Here is a 13,871-nt window from a genome sequence, read left to right as displayed (position 1 = left end):
AGTACATAAGCAGAGTGGCCACTAAGAAAAGCATGTCTACACTTCTCATTTCCCATGTAAAGGAGACAAATTTAAACAAAATAAAAAAACTATCTGAGTAGTATATTTATTTTCTTAAATTTAGAATTGTGGATTACGTAATAGTTGACGGATTTGATTTAAATCATCACCACGAAAACACTACTCAATTCCACAACGCACTAAACTGCAGTGGCGCACAAAACTGCATTGTTATTGATTGTATAACCTCTTTAGACTAGTTTGTTCAACGTGCTCCTCACTCTGAACATAAAGAGAAACAAATTATTGGTGGGAATAGCACTATATGCCAGACTATATGAACGATTCTACTCCTCGTCAGGAGAGATAGGTGCCCTGGCCATGCAGTCAACAAAAATTGGGAATTATACAAAAATGAGCGGAATTCTCGCTTACTATGAAGTGATGTATTAATTTAATAAAAGGTGTGCCGTTGGAATATCAAATGGGATTCTCACTTTGGTGCAGCGTATGCAACACAAAACGAATATTGGGTTTCGTTAGAGAGCGAACAGAGTTTGGAAGAGAAGGCAAAGTACATTTGTGCTATGAGATTTGCCGGGGCTGCTCTTTGGACTATTGACTTTGATGATTTCACTGGCAAGTTTTGCCAATCAAAACAATTCCCCCTCATTTCCGCTTTTCGGAAAAAACTAGATTCGTTTTCTCAAGTAAGCTTTTGGGACTATTAAAGACGTCAAGATTATTCTTGGCTGACGAGGAGTATAAAATCGGAATTGACGATTTTTATATTCCTAGGATAGAGTCACTAGTTGGGAAAGATAGCATTGAGGATGTTCTCTACGATTCTGGTTGGAATAAGTTGATGTTATTCAGAGGAGTGCCAAGATGTGGGGATTTATCCACAAAATGAAGAAAATATTTGTTCAAGTGAATATTTTGAGTGTCAAGATGTTGGAATGGTAAAAATAAAGCACAAATGTCATAATGATGAACTCTATGACCCTCAAAGCAGGACGTGTCTCGCGCCTCAAGTCGTTAGTTGTATTTATTAAATTGTGGGAAATTTATAAAAATGACTTTATTCATTTAAAACAAACTGCCGTAATCCGTGACACTGTTTGTAAAAAAAATTTTCTGCAGTTTGGTTAAAATGAACAACTACGAAGTCCTCGACTTACATGATGGGGTCCTTAAAACCTTCCCCAAAAAAAAAATTAAAAAAAATTTTCTGCATTTTGGTTAAAATGAACAACTACGATGTCCTCGACTTACATGATAAGGTCCTTGAAACCTTCCCGCCAAAAAATCAAAAAATTATTTTCTGCATTTGATTAAAATGAACAACGTTAATGTCCTCGACATTCATGATGAGGTCCATTAAAACCTTCGAGGCGAAAATCTCACGTATTAAGAATATCCTTGATGAAAACGACAGCGAGAATATTAACACTGATGAACTCCTAATTATTCGCGAGAAAGAAATTCAATTCATCCTATGTTTTTCTCTTTAAAATTAAATGCATATATCATTATCGACATGAATCAAAATTAAAGCTATTATGTCACATGCCTCAGGGATTACTATGCCCCACTCGTTACCTCCGAATTATTTCTGAGAAATAATTGATTAATGATTTTTCAATTTTTTAGAAAAATTAATAATCAATCACAACGAATGGAATGGAATGGAAAGTTTTATTGTAAGCAAATCAGAGACTTAGTGAAAAGGTTGGACGAGGTTAAACGAGACGACTGCAAGGACAGTCGAGCTCTACCGAGATTCGTCCTAAGAGAGTATACGAGCCGGCCTTTGATTAGAGTCACTCTCTGATTGAGTTTCGGACACGATCCACAAAAAGATCGGACACCTGAGACCTCCGACGAAAGATTCGGATGGAATCGAGGATGACATTCTTGATTAGTGGAAATTTCCCCTCTGCCCAGCTGGGTAGCGGCGCGCGTAGATCCAATCTGTACGCTAGCTTTAACGCATAGCGTCGGATCTTCTCATACTTTTTTAAAATTTTTTCGAATTGGTTTGAATAGTGCCACGCCTCCATCCCATACAAGAGACTTGGGAGAATCGTCGCGCGAAAGACAAACAGAAAAGTGTCAGGGGCAAATGCATACCCCTCAGGAAGCGAAGGGCCGCAACGGCCTTTTTCCTTTTCTGAGTGACGTGCAGTAAGTACTCCGAGTTAGCGTCTACCGTCAAGCCCAGATAGCGAATATGGCTTGTGCGGGGAAGTCCTCTGAGAATCTTAGGTTCTTGCCTCGGTTTGCGCCGTGAGTTAATTTCAAGGTACGCCGACTTGTCCATAGCAATGGACAGTTGTTTACCCTGACACCAGGTCTCTATCATTCCGATGTAGCTGGAGAGACGGTGCTCGGAGAGTGCAGGGCTTTTTGAAATATCCATAATGAGGACGTCATCTGCATACAAGAGAAAAGTTGTCCGCGGATTGGGAAAGGAAGGAAAGCTGCTCATCACAAGGTTGAACAGCAGCGGGCTGAGACTGGATCCCTGCGGGACACCCCTTCGGAGATGAATATCTCTGGAGTGGAAGCCCGACTGGGACACAAAGGAGATACGGTTTGAAAGAAAGCAGTTCAGCCAGAGAAATGCCTCTCTCGTTGGCTCACATCCGCGGACCACGTCCAATAGGTCAGAGTGGGATACGCTGTCGAATGCCTAGAAATGTCAAGGCAGATGCAGGATAAAGTTTCGTTGAACTCAATTGCTTTCAAAGCCATCGATTGGAGAATCAGAAAACAATCGCCGCAGCTGCGCCCTGAGCGGAAACCCCACTGCTGGGGCAGAAGCACGCTTTTCTGCTCTGCGAAGGAGTCGAGGCGTTTGGTCATAATCTTTTCCATAAGCCTCGAGATCGTTGGTATTAGACTTATGGGTCGGTAGCTGCTGGCCAGGTTAGCTGGTTTTGCAGGTTTCTTGATCATCCGGATTTCGGCGACTTTCCAGGCACTTGGAACGTGGCTCCAGCGAAGACTAGCCGAGAAGAGGCGTGCCAAAAACTCAGACAGTTCCGGAGGGCCTTCTTTGAACATTTTCATTGGTAGCATGTCATGCCCCGGTGCGTTGTCCCTCGCCGAGAGGATGGCCCAGGTCACCTCAGCGGCGGTGATTGGGTGATGATCAACAGATAGGGAGTCTGCTTGGTCTATAGGACTGGCATGTGAGTTTCCCCAGCGATCCTCATGGTCCGGCAGAGGACGGTCCAGGTGATCAGCAAATATGTTGGGGATTTCCTCCACCGACGCAGGCATTCCAGCTGAGTTCGATAATTCTGGTGCCGGAGAGTTCACGAGATGATTAGAGAGTCTGTTGTAGGCTATCCAGAAGTTTGGGTTCCTGTGATTAAGACCAGAGCAGGCCTTCTTCCACATCCTCTCAAGATCTTTCTTTCTTGTGAGTTCAATTTTGTGGTTGAGCAGAGAGATTTCCGACCTTAGGGTACCTTGGTCCGTTGGGTCGGCACAGCGTTTGAGCTTGTTTCGCAGGCGTTTCTTTTCGCCCAGAAGTTGGAGAAGTTTGGGGTTTTGATGTGTAATGCCCTTGCTAGTTGGGCGCACCCTCCTAGCGTGGGCTTCCAAGTAGAGTCGCATGAAGTCCGTCAATTCGGCGCCCGAGTTGTCGATGTCCAAGGTAGATAGATAGCTACCTGGGCGTACGTTGTTGCGAAAGAACAAGTTCAGAGCATAACGGTAGTGCGCCCAGTTGATGTTCGAAAGGGTGTATCGTGGTGGGCAACGGATTTGGGTGTCTACCGAGACGTGGACACAGACCTGCATTGGCAGGTGGTCGCTCCCAATATCGTCGAGTACTATTGGTTCTCCCATAAGATTCGCGACTGATTGAGAGCTCAGTGCTACGCAAAAAATCACAACGAAGGAATAGGAAGTTTTATTGGAAACAGAGAAGGGTTAAAGGTTAGGGGGGAGTTTGTATAATGAAACAATAGGACTACCCTATCGACTTCTTCCCAGAAAAAAAAAGAGACCCCCTCAAGTAAATTTTTTTTTTTTTTTTTTTTTTTTTTTCTTTTCTACCTCTGCAGGTACGTCCCAGTGACAATTGAGTTGGATTTATAACACTTATAGCTTTTTCGACAGTTTCACCGACCATGGAGGATTTACTTTCAAGCCACAGGGGGATTGGATCTTCAACTTTTTGGTGGTAAGCAAGCTTCAAAGCGAGCCTGCGAGACTTTTCAAATTTAGTTAAGATGGTGTCCTTCTTTTTAGATAAGTACCATCCCTCTTTTCCGTATAGTAGTCCCGGTAGGATCACCGTATTGAAAACGTAGAGGAAAGTATCAGGCTCCAAATTTAACTTCCTCAGGCAGAACAGAGCATTAGTTGCTTTCCTTTTACTTAATTTTGCGTTTTCGAGATAGTTTCCCTTTTCATCGATGAACAAGCCAAGATATTTAATTGAGTTTTGTCGAGGTATGTTCTTGATCAGGCACGGTAAATTTATTAAATTTCTGCTTTCTGTGATTCTCAGTAATGCGGACTTCTCACGCGCAATAATGAACATATTTTCATCGCACCATTGCTCCACTGTATTCATATATGATATAATCCTTTGTTCGGATAAGGCAGGTTTCGATGAAATGTCAAGGATTACAACATCATCGGCGTATATCAAAATTTCCGTCCGTGTGTTGACAGGAGACGGCAGATTGCTCATCACAATGTTGAATAATAGAGGACTGAGGACTGATCCTTGAGGGACGCCTCTTTTAAGTTTCAGTTCATCCGAGTCATAGTTCAGAAAGCTTATCACAGAGCGCCTGTCGCGGAGGAAGTCTTTTAGCCATAGGAATAGTCCTTTGTCTATGTGACACTTCGCCAGATGTCTAAGGAGACCGAGGTGCCAAACCATATCAAAGGCTTTTGAGATGTCTAGAGACACAATTGTCAGACACTCTTTGAAATCCAGAGCCTTTACAATCGACGAGTTGAGTGTATAAAGACAGCGACATAAAATTCAACCTATATATTAGGTTAATTAGAGTACAATTTAATGATATACTAAAAGATGCTTTAAAACAAATAAATTAAAATAATATTTTTATACAACAAACCATTTTGACTGATAAGCACATTAAAACATATTTTAAAAATGTGAATTGTGTGAAACGCTTTAAAGGCACATAATTTGATAGTTTTATAATTAACTCTAACCAGTTTTTAGTTTTATTTAAAACATTTTTTGAAATGTAAAAAGATAAAGGTTTAAAATCATCTGTAGATCTCTTATAAAAAACTCAAACTTTATCCAGTTTTTTAGTTTAAAATCATATTATAGATCTGAAGTTAAAACGAAAAATTAAATTTGTCCTTTTTTGATTCTTTTCATGTGAACAATCTTGTATCTCCATTCGAAAATTCTACTTTAAATTTTTTCAAACCCTAAACCCAACCAATTCCCTAACCTTCACCCTAACCTTCACCCAAACCCTAACCTTCACCCAAACCCTAACCTTCACCCTAACCCTAACCTATACCCTAACCCTAACCTATACCCTAACCATAACCATGAGATAAAACAGCATGCTTAATTTATTGTTTTTTAATGATAATGGTTAAGCATTGAAAAAATAAAAATCCATAATATTATTAATTTTTAAATTAATAAGTAAATATATTTCAATCATTTAAATATTTTAAATTGAAATTTTAAAAATTTAGAGCAATGGTAACGAGCGGGGCATGGTAACGAACAGGGCATGTGACATATTATCATATTTGACTTTGACAGAATGTGCAATTACAGATTGCACGACTTTGAATAGAGTGTGCAATTAACAGATTTTGAAAAAACCACTTTGATAGTTGAAACCACATTAGCACAATCATTAACACAATTTACCACCAATTGACGCACGACCTTGAATAGTGTGTGCAATTAACAGATTTTGAAAAACACTTTGATAGTTGAAACCACATTAGCACAATCATTAACACAATTTACCACCAATTGACAGCGCAATCAGAAGAATTTGCGTAAAAATATTAACTATTTAGTTAGTTTTTCGTAAAGATAGAATTTATTTTCGGGTGCCTCTTTTCCTAAACTTTTTTATTATTCAAAAATAATTTTTTCAATAGATAACCGAAGGAGGGAAGACGACCTTAAGAAAAGAAGTTTTTCGTAAAGATAGAATTTATTTTCTGTATGCCTCTTTTTCCTAATATTTTGTATTATTCACAAATAATTTTTTAAATAGATAACCGAAGGAGGAAAAACGAAGCTGAAGAAAAAACGGTCAGCTTAAGGTAATTAATTAAATCTTTTTTGTGTTCGCTTTTTTGGCTGCTGCTACTCTGCCTGCCGCATCTCCGCCTGCCCCATCTCCGGCCGCCCCATTTCCGCCTGCCTCATTTCCGCCAGTGGTTTGTTTAATCAAGGTCACTAAGCTAAATCTTCGGACTATAAAGGCATTATCTTAATTGGCTGTTAAAAAATTAGACAGGTTGTTGCCGTGGCGGCAGAGATTTTTTTTGTTTATACTATTTTACAAATTTTTAAAGTTTTTTTTTTGTTTTTTTATTTTTAAATTATTTATTTTTATTTGTTTTTTTTATTTTTTTTGTTATTTTTTAAAAATTCAACCGGATTGAATTTTTAAACTCCTTAGATCCCTCTGGAATGCCGAATCATCTTTTAAAGTTAAAGATAGGCGTTCCAGTGGTTTTATTACGAAATCTTGCGCCACCTAAATTATGCAACAGAACGAGGTTAGTTATCAAAAATTTGATGGCTAACGTTATAGAGGCGACGATATTAACAGGTAAGTATAGAGGTGAGGATGTTTATATTCCACGAATTCCGATAATTTCTGATGAATTACCATTTAGATTTAAAGGGCTGCAATTTCCTTTGAGGATGAGTTTTGCAATGACAATAAACAAGGCCCAGGGACAGTCATTAAAGGTAGTTGGGTTATTTAGAGAGTGAGTGCTTTTCACATGGACAGCTGTATGTGGGATGCTCGAGGGTAGGCAGAAGAGAAAATTTATTCATATATGCCAAGGAAGGACGGACGACAAACATCGTTTATCAACAGGCGATAGAATAGGGTTACATTAAACCAGGTAGTTTTATACATCTACATAAACTTATAGTTGTTTGATGAAACAGGCCCTCCGCAGGAGCTAGGTCGCGGTGAGCGAAGCGAGCTGCCGAGCTAGTATTCAATAAAAGCTTTCGGCGAAAAAAATAAAAAATAAAACTATTTCAAGGGAAATTCAGGAACTTTCACAAAATATCGAAACGCAGTTACTGATTAGATCAGTGATTCTCAAGCTTTTTTGCTCAGGGGCCGCAAATTAAAAAAAAAAATTTACAGGGGCCGCAAATAATTTTTAAGAATTATTTATTAACCAAATAATCAAAATTAGGTTTAATTCTACTTGTTGAAGTACGTAACAAATCACTCAGATGAGTATCAGTCAATCTGCTGCGAAACTTTGTTTTAATTCGAACGAGTTTACTAAATGTCGATTCGCAGACATATGTTGATCCAAACATTGCTAAATTTTTCTTTGCATTATTGACTAAATCGGAAATCGGTTCTCTGGAATTCTCGAATCAATCAATTATTGAAATGTTGTTGAACAAAACTTCAGTCAACATCATTTTGCAAATCAATCATTCCAGTTGGTAAATCCCGGAAACCTCCTCACTTTTCATAATTAATGGAGATGCAAATAATCTCATTGAAATTTTTTCATTGTTCCTTTAGTTTCTCCGTGAAGTGAATTCAATGAAAAAATTCTTCGTATACTCGAAAGTCAGATGTTACTCCCCTTATAAACACTACTAATTGTTCGATATCTGAAATATCTTGGAACAATCAAGCGCAAAAGAATAATATGAAAATCTTTACAAATTCTAAAAATTACAAAACAATTTGCATACTGTAAAAGTTCGTAATCAGATTATCAGATATATCACTGACTCTTCTAGTAACAGTATCGTTACTTAGAGGTAACTTGTGTGCAATATCGAAAACAGCGGGCGAACAACATTCCGATGCAAATATTTCGATTGCCGTTTTATATAATAATTCGCCATCAGAATAAGGCTTCATATTTTTAGCCAATAGGTAACTAATTTTGTATGATGCCAGGTTAATATTAGACGAATATGTGCCACTTTTGAAAGTAAATGATCGTTTTAAATAATCTTCTTTCATTGTTTTAGTTTTTTCGTCCGAGAAACACCAGTGAATTTGTCATAAAGAATAGAGTGGAAACGGTAGTGCCGTTCGATTGTATACGTTTTTAGAGTTGCAATAATAGAATGGCATATTAGGCAAAGAGCCTTTCCATTGATCTCAATAATGAAATATTTTTCTTCCCAGATGTGTTGGAAAATCCTATTTTCCTCGGAAAGTTTTCGACAACGTTTAGAATCAGACATCACAACAACAAATAAAAAACGTGACATTTTTTTATTCATAAAATTTAAAAATATTAAATTAAAAAATAAAACATTTATAAAACCTAGGGGCCGCAAATTAAATCCGGGAACTACGTGGGAACTGTTTCGGGATGCGCAGTGCGTCGTCGTCGGACTGACCCCTAGATCCACGACATTCTAAATCGATTTATATTCAATAAAAGCTTTCGGCGAAAAAAATAAAAAATAAAACTATTTCAAGGCGAATTCGGGAACTTTCACAAAATATCGAAACGCAGTTACTGATTAGATTACATAATTCTTATGGTTTTGCCATTAAAATTGACGGGTTCACTGATGTTGAAGACCGGAATTTTACTTGTTTTTGTTCGATACCCGTTTGACGATATTATTGAAGAAGATGTGTTAATATGTGAATCATTGGAAAGTAATTCTACTAGGGAAAATATTTTCAACTGAACGAAGCTGATTGCCTTACCGCCCAGGAACCGGAAGTCTCAACTGCGAATGGGAGGAATTGGAACTTTTCCATAAGTAAGGAGTACTTCCGCATCTTTTTGCATTCCGAGGTTGTGGCAATAGAACCATGGGCGATGCGGACATCAGAACGTTCTGAGGCGAGAAAGAGTCCACACACGTACAAATTAGGAAACCAATCTTTTGTTATAGAGAATTGCATATTTAGTTTTCATTTACGCGAAACTTAATAAATTTACATTATCATTTCACAAAAATTTTAGACTGTTTAATAATTTAATTGGAAGACTTCTGCAGAAAAAATTGACCTTAAAAATTCTCCCTTAAACTTGGGAACTTTTCACTATTTTTGTAAGATCATTTTATTGTCTTATAAATATAAATCACTTGAGATGTACGATTTTTTAGAGACAAGTTTCTTATTGGATATAAAAGACCAGGTTGAAAAGATTTTTGATATGTTTTAGGAAATACCTTGAAAGGATATTTTTATTTACAGTAATTGTTAACTTTTGTAAGGATGAGCTAATTAGTAATAATATCATAAATGAAACTAGAAAGAATGGAAATGAATAGAAATTGGAAGACATCCAGTTAAGTATATCCAGTTAAGTAGTCGTGTGTTAGTTAAGTATATCAATGAACACCCACATAACTTAATAGACCCGATTTCGACAATAACCTATGCGGTGTGCTATCAAATACTAAGTATAAAAATTATGAGAGTTTCAATTAGAGTATTAATATGAAGAGAAAAATTTAGCAGCGGCGAGAGTATCAAACAAATGTTTGATTGGAATGAAATCTGGCGATAGACTTGGTCATTCTAATACATTTACCATTCAGCAGTCATTTTTACTTGTGTTTTGAATCGTTGTCATGTTTGAATCTCCAGTTGTGTGTTAAATTCAATTTAGTAGCTCAATGTAACAGATATTTTTCTAGGATTTCGCAATATTTGAGCAAATTTATTTTTTTATTTATCAAAAATAGTTCACCGACGCCTGTTGATAAAAAACCGTTACAATTTCTAAATTTCTCTATACTTGTACCCTTTGGGAGGCCTTTGTAACTTGTTGTTTTAAGTCCAAAGAATGGTCTTTCCTCACCGACGTAATAATTTTAGTACTATTATAAATGCACTTTTTCGATGGCATGGATCATGAAAAAGCTTGCGCAGCACAGGAAACAATAAGAGTTATTAGTTTAGTCAATTTACTCCTATCTTGATTAACCAATTTTATTAAAATGATGCTAATCAATCATTTCAAAGAAAAAACAAGCTACCAAAAGATAGTCATTCGTACATTATTGTAGAAAAAAATTATATTTCTTGATAGCCCAATCATCTTTAGCCATGTTAAATTTAACATTTATTCAATTAAAGTGTAATTTTAATCATATTTATTTGAAATTTATGAAAATATAATTGATAGAAAAGGAGTTGAAAAGAATACCAGATATTAATATACACCCCTCGTCACTGAAAACCGGACAAGCTATTTTTGATGATTTTATTAATTAAATATGAAAAATCAAAAACTTAAGCTTAATATTTTTACTTAATAATAATCATTGTGTAATAATTATTAATTATACTATTATAGAACTAATATTTAAAGCAGAATTTCAATTTACTTAAGACATGTAAAACCGGACAAAAATAAAAACAAGTCATTTAGTAGTTAATATGTCCACCATTTGCACTGAAAATTTTATAACATCTATTTTTCATAGACATTACTAGTTTTTTCAATAATTCTGGTGATATATTATTCCATATTTCTGTTAATTTGTCCTTTAGTTCATTTTTGTTTTTGACTACATTTTTTGATAATTCTCTCTTCATTTCTGTCCATAGATGTTCTATCGGGTTTAGATCCGGTGATCGAGCAGGCCATTGAAGTAAAATAATGTTTTTTTCTTTAATATAATCTTGTATCATTTTATATTTATGGCAAGGTGCATTATCCTGTTGTAAAATAAATGAGTCTATCCCGAATTTTTTGGCACATTCGAATATATTATTAGATAAAATATTAATATATTTTGCGCCATTAAGAATTTCATCAATAAAAACAAGATTACCGACTCCGTTATACTAGAAACTGCCCCAGACCATTACTTTTCCACCACCGAATTTTACAGTTGGGATAATATTGCATTTTTTGTATGCAGAACCATTTTCTCTATACACTATTTGATGCTTATTGATATTAAAAATATCAAAAGACCATTCATCAGTAAAAATTACCGACTTCCATGTCTCGTCGGAAATGCTTAAAAATGATTTCGTAATTTCACGTCTTAAAATTATATTTTTTGTGGATAAAAGAGGTTTTCTTTTAGCAGCTCGGCCATATAATCCTTTCTTATTTAAAACTCGAGACACTATTCTTGTTGAAATTTTTGTTTGAACATAGTTTTAATTTCGATGCTAAGAGTTTTGGCACTTTTATGAGGGGTATTATTTGATGATAGTTCTACTAAAATCAAAATTTCTTCCTCTATCAATATTTTCTTTCTTTCAGTTTTCGGATGTATATGAATATAGATTTATTTAAAAAGGATATCATTATCGAAAAACTGTACGATCATACTTAGTCGTAAATACCCGTTCCCATCCGAACACGGCAGTTAAGCGATTACAGGCTGTTCTAGTACTTGGCTGGGTGACCGCCTGGGAACAATCAGTGTCGTACAATTTTTTCACAATACAGTATTTCTCGAGTATAGCACGCACATTTTTGCTATATAATTCCAATAGATAGGGTGGGTGTTATAATCAATAACTAAAATAAACGCGCAAGCAATCCGTTCGGCTGTGCTATAACCCCTGAATAAATCTTTAATTTGAAAGAATAATGCATTTTAACTAAAATAAATTACAAATTTTTGCTCGGTACGGTTTCACGTCATCTTGTAAAGCCGATCGAAAATCGGCAAACTGAGACCATAGAATCAAATCTTTTTAAGTTTTTAGAACTTTTTGTAGGAAAAGTATTTGTTTTGTATTTAGATAATTGACCTGACCGATCTGGCGTCCCGGTAAGTCTGAATGATGACAATAAATGTTTGATTTTCCGTATACTCAATTCTCAAAACATCTTCAAGAATCCATTAGAATTTTTGAAATTACATAGTTGTAACTATCCGCAAAAATGTTTCCTTTCTTTTTTGGAATGTAACTTTCGACTTCATTTCCTCCATCCATTCAATCAATTTCTCTTCAAGCTTTGAAACGTGGCACCTTTTTTCCTATATTTTCTTTGGATAGATTTCCGGTAATGGGTTCGCTTTGGGGTCATTTTGATCAAGATTTAAACACGTTTTGTATTGGAGGAGTCTTTTATGATTGACTGTTATTTGCTTATCATTGTCAAGGAGGTCTATTTTCGTGTCCCCTGTCTTGTATCTTCCAGCAACATCAGTAACTGAAACATCCGAAACTCTCACGAAATGAGATTTAATGTTGAGATTAACACTAAGGTATAGTATGGCGGATCTGATTTCAGTACGGGTCGGACTTCTGTTCCAATCTTCAACTGTGGAATAAATAATTCCAGGGTGACATTACACCCCTCGGAGTGCATCCCTATCAATAGATCTGTCTACCTAGACGACAATATATTCCCTTCTTCACTTTGTATAGCCTGGGTTGTCCACAGTTTATCTTTACGGTTCATTGTGATTGGAGAGAGATCATGTAGTTGACCAGGTGTTGAAATTGAAGGCGGGTGCCGTGACGATCGGAATGCCTGGAATAAATGTTTGTAAAATTGGACTATAATTTTTGAATAACTTGTGTAGTGAACTTTCTAGCTTTTTTTGTAGATGATAATGAGAACAGAAAAAATAAGTAACTCAAAGAACAGTCAAAAGCCTAAGGGTCAGATCAACGACACCCCATTTTGTATTGAATGGCAGTTTCCGCAGAGCACAGCAACCAAGATTCGCTGAAAGAGCCAGCTCGTCTCCCTCCGGTCGTTTGTTATCGAGGATATCCTCCTAACAATGTCAGTGAGGAGTTGAGTCGCGGCCTTGCCGAAGATTCTTGAGGTTTCAAAGGCAAGAGGAGCAAACTCAAAAGAGTCTGAAATACACAGGTATTCAAGGGAAACCAGCCAACTTTAGAGCCCTCCTGACAATGTCGTAAAGTTGACTAATTACTTAATGTTATTACTAATTTGATTATAAAAAAATTGCTGTGATGTCAGATAATTTCGGTTTATTCGACTTTTTAAAGACAAGAGTTCTTGAAAATGATCCGTTTGGGACTAATTCAGAGGAGCCATGAAGGTTTTTTGATCTCAAAACGATCTTAGGCTCTTCGAGGCTCAATTCCCGCGGCGGTAAAAAACAATAATCATTGACCGCAATTAATAGACACGAGAGCAAGCAATGACTGTTCTGTAGGTATTTGTATATTTAGAAATCCAGTTTTGCTCAAGAAAAGTGGGAATCTTGCTGGTCTTGAAAGTAGAAAATCTACGATTGCAAGATTTCTCACTTTCAAGTACCATTTGAAAGTTTACACTAAATTGTATATAAACCGTATTAAGTAGTTATTAATCAAAACTATTACATTCAACTTTCTTTAAGAGAGTTATCCTCAAACATTCAACTTTCACCCGGTATTGAGCTCTGAGAATTCGAAAAAGTGATTAGAATATCTGTCAAATACTTATGGACAGTCATATCCAATTTCAACCGGCAAACAAAGGAAGATTTCTCAGTATTCTTATCTTGAAAATAAAATACTTGAAATTTAAGTAAATTGACAATATTGAATTTGATAAAAATCCAACGTGAATATTTACTAAAAAATAAAGCATCTGCACTCTATTTTGGTCCAATGTCTATGAATACTTAAATTGATGTTAATGAATCTTGGAGGTGGCTGACCTATGGAAACAATTTCATCCGATCATTTCATAAA

The 13,871-nt window shown here is 36.2% G+C and overlaps 1 non-coding gene across 1 annotated transcript; it reads left to right on the top strand.

The window, feature by feature from the left end:
• The first annotated feature begins 11,518 nt into the window (after positions 1-11,518).
• Positions 11,519-11,637, top strand: LOC115230077. Its single transcript, XR_003883400.1, has one exon. It is a non-coding gene; the product is annotated as a 5S ribosomal RNA (ribosomal RNA).
• Positions 11,638-13,871: the final 2,234 nt, after the last annotated feature.

Source organism: Octopus sinensis, unplaced genomic scaffold (genome assembly GCF_006345805.1).
Source record: "Octopus sinensis unplaced genomic scaffold, ASM634580v1 Contig14403, whole genome shotgun sequence".
In the NCBI taxonomy this organism is placed as follows: domain Eukaryota; kingdom Metazoa; phylum Mollusca; class Cephalopoda; order Octopoda; family Octopodidae; genus Octopus; species Octopus sinensis.
This window is presented reverse-complemented; position numbering and strand designations above follow the sequence as displayed.